Raw genomic sequence first — 3,910 nt, 5'->3', positions numbered from 1 at the left:
CATGTCCTGTTCTAGCATGCATGGCTGGACCGACATGCCCACATCAGCTGGGGAGAATGTGTGTGTGTGTGGGTGTGGATGTTTGTGCGTGCAGGTGTGTCCCCGGCGCGTCAAAAGCGGTTTCACGCTTGGAAAGTCTCATCCTCAAATCTGTGGAGTCAGAGCGGGAGAGGCCGTAGGTCAGGTGTCAGACTGGCAAGCATACAGCAAGAGGAGTTGTTGTTGTTGTTGTTGTTGTTGTTGTTGAAAACGGCCAATTTAACCATGCATATTTGTTTTTTAGATGTTGCAAGATTAAATATATGTATACTAGCAAGGTTGTCAACACACACACACACACACACACACACACACACACACACACACACACGCACACGCACACGCACACCGCACACACACACACACACACACACACACAGATACAGATACAGGGGCATGCCAACACCCACAGACACACACAGACTGTGTGTAGTATACTGCAGTAGTACTGTCGAATGATTATAAATACAGCAGTACTATTTATATGTACTATTTATAATACAATATACTACTGCAGCATGATATCTAACAGTACTAAAGCAGTTCTTTGCATATCATGTACTGGTGTGTGTATGTGTGTGTGTGTGTGTGTGTGTGTGTGTGTGTGTGTGTGTGTGTGTGTGTGTGTGTGTGTGTGTGTGTGTGTGTGTGTGTGTGTGTGTGTGTGAGGGGGGGGAGGTGTATTTGTGTGAGTGCATGTTTGTGTATGTGTTTGAGATGTTTGCATGAGAGAGAGAGAAAGAGAGAGAGAGGGCAAAGCAACACCTATCACTAAAATACCTTATCATCAGAAAACACAGATACTCAGATGCAAACAACCCCCACACAAACTTGGTGGAATACAGAGGTAACCTCTAGAGGAATGAAGGGTGGATTCCTGTAATACAGGGGGGGCTGGGTAGCATGTAACTCTGTCGTTCTCCACAGTGTGAGCCTAATGCCTCCTGATGTCGTGTGCTGCAGGGAGTGGGCACTCACGTAGTAGAGGGAGAGAGAGGAAAGGATATAGAGAGAGAGAGGGAGAGTGAGAGAGAGAGATAGAGCAAGAGAGACAGAGAGAGAGAGAGAGAGAGAGAGAGAGAGAGAGAGAGAGAGAGAGAGAGAGAGAGAGAGAGAGAGAGAGAGAGAGAGAGAGAGAGAGAGAGAGAGAGAGAGAATACAAAATTAATACAATTCACTAATTGTATTAGTTCATTTTCTGTATGATGTGTTTTTATTGCTTTGTTCTTTGTTTTGTTTTTTAATTCATTTTTCTTATTCTATGGTTTTGGCAATATATGTCCAAGTAACATTCATGCCAATAAATATTTTTTTATTTATTTGAAAATAAATATATATAAAAAATAAAATGAAAATCTCCCTCCCTCCCACAGGGAGAAAGAGAGCCAGCTCAGCAATATGGCAGTATGTGGTCTGTGGTCATGGTTAGAAAGTGTGAGTGTGTGTGTGTTTGTGTGTGAGAGTGAGTGAATGTGTGTGTTTGAATATGTGGGTATGCTTGAGTGTTTGCGTGTATGCATGCGAGTTTGTGTGGGTTATAAGAATGTGTGAGTGTGTGGATGAGCGGATGCATGGAGAGAGAGAGAGAGAGAGAGAGAGAGAGAGAGAGAGAGAGAGAGAGAGAGAGAGAGAGAGAGAGAGAGAGAGAGAGAGAGAGAGAGAGAGAGAGAGAGAGAGAGAGAGTCTGTGTGTTAGCGCATATATAATGTAGAAAGAATTTAATTGAATTGAAAGTGTGTGTGCATAAAAACACTACCATCTATATATGTGTGTGTGTGTGTGTGTGTGTGTGTGTGTGTGTGTGTGTGTGTGTGTGTGTGTGTGTGTGTGTGTGTGTGTGTGTGTGTGTGTGTGTGTGTGTGTGTGTGTGTTGAATATATAATTTATAATTGAATGTGTGTGAGTATAAAAATAATGATAGAGGTAAATGTATTGGATATATAAATATATATATTTTTTTTATGGGTGTGAAAATGTGTGCTTCCTGTATGGCTGTTGTCTTTGTGCATGTATCACAAAGAGATTACTCTGTTGGTATGTCTCTATCTCTGTTGTACTAGTCCTGTGCATGTGTGTGTGAGTGTGTGCATGTTGTGTTTGTGTGCTGTAACTGAAACCCTGGCACACCACCCTCTCCCCTACTGGCTAACACTGGGACAGGACACTGCTCTGCACATTAAACTACTCCCTGCTGGGGTAACCCCCCCCCCCCTCTCTCTCTCTCTCTCTCTCTCTCTCTCTCTCTCTCTCTCTCTCTCTCTCTCTCTCTCTCTCTCTCTCTCTCTCTCTCTCTCTCTCTCTCTCTCTCTCTCTCTCTCTCTCTCTCTCTCTCTCTCTCTCTCTCTCTCTCTCTCTCTCTCTTCCTCTTCCTCTTCCCTAACCTCTGTCTCCTTCTCTCTGTATGTTTCAGGGTCTCTCGCCCAGGCCCTCTGTGGATCTCATTGGTTTTAAATGCTAATGCAGAACATTGCCTGCTGACACATACAAACACACACACACACACACACACACACACACACACACACACACACACACACACACACACACACACACACACACACACACACACACACACACACACACACACACAAACATACACACACACACACACATGCATGCTAACAACAACCCAAACACACATGCATATAGCTAAAACAGAGTAGAAACTGAGCTTCCAGTAGGAACTCAGCCAGGAATGCCAGGAATGCTTTTGTCGGCTGCCTCTGCTGTCTTGTGTAGATTATATCAGACATCTTGCATGGTTCTTATTACAAACTCAAGGTTGTATATGAACAGCTTTAATGAACCTGAAATGTGACCAGTGAACTACAGAGTTGCTGAATGTATTACCAATCAGAATCAGAGGATTTCTCTGGTTCAGGGATGTGTGGACCACACTCTAAGTTCTCCCATTATTATGGAATCTTGGTGAAGGCATGTGGAGGAAGTGGAGGTGGAGGGGAAGGGGGAGGAGGAGGTGGTTTATGGGATGTTTGGATGGCAGGGAGCCCTTGCTGAGGACGGGGAGGATGGCCAAATAGGGAGAAATTCTTAACCGTACAGAATTTTACTATTACATCTTTTGCCCATTGCTTGAACACGTTTTGCAAAACTTGGCTCATTGTGTCAAACCTCAACACACAAGCAAATAATACACAACACTGAGAAATATACCATTCACATTTATGTCAAATTGAAACTCTTCTATGGAAACCTAAAAATCCTTTGTCAAAATCAAAAAATCAAAAACTCAATACTGTACATTGCTGTACAGTACTTTATAGTGCAGTTAATTCAGTTTAAGCAAAAAAAAAATAAAAAAAAATCACTACTGTACTGTATTGTGCTTGGCTCGCCTTGTGTGCCGATTCCATCGATGGATTGACCTCACTTCAATGTCTCCGCAGGCCTGTTCCACTGCCTGCAGAAGGGGCATGCGGTTGGCGGTCATATGCACGCCATCTTCAAGATGAAAAAAAATACTTGGATAGGGTTTAGAAATTACGAGTAAGTATACTACTTCAAATTGATAATGGATGGTGAACCAGTTCCGAACCAGAAAAGCCTGATAGAAACTAACATTATCCCAGACAACAACAAACCTGGGCTGCTCTGATCTGTCCTGTACAGCTGCATCATGAAGTGCATCTAGAAGTGGGTATTGTAGGAACCTATTTTAACATGATGGTGCGGTTACCCTCGAAGGCTTATGGCGGCACACAATGATATATTTCCCCTGTGCTGCCCCGGGACGTGCATAATTTTCCTTTGGCCATTTTGTAGCTGGCTGATTGGTGTTCAGTTTTGTAAGTAAGTGTTTTCAGGTGTGTATCTAAGTATTAGGTACAGTAACAAAAACTTCTAGCTGTGT

The sequence above is a fragment of the Gadus chalcogrammus genome, chromosome 14, assembly GCF_026213295.1.
Source record: "Gadus chalcogrammus isolate NIFS_2021 chromosome 14, NIFS_Gcha_1.0, whole genome shotgun sequence".
NCBI lineage: Eukaryota > Metazoa > Chordata > Actinopteri > Gadiformes > Gadidae > Gadus > Gadus chalcogrammus.
Note: the sequence above shows the minus strand (reverse complement) of the source record.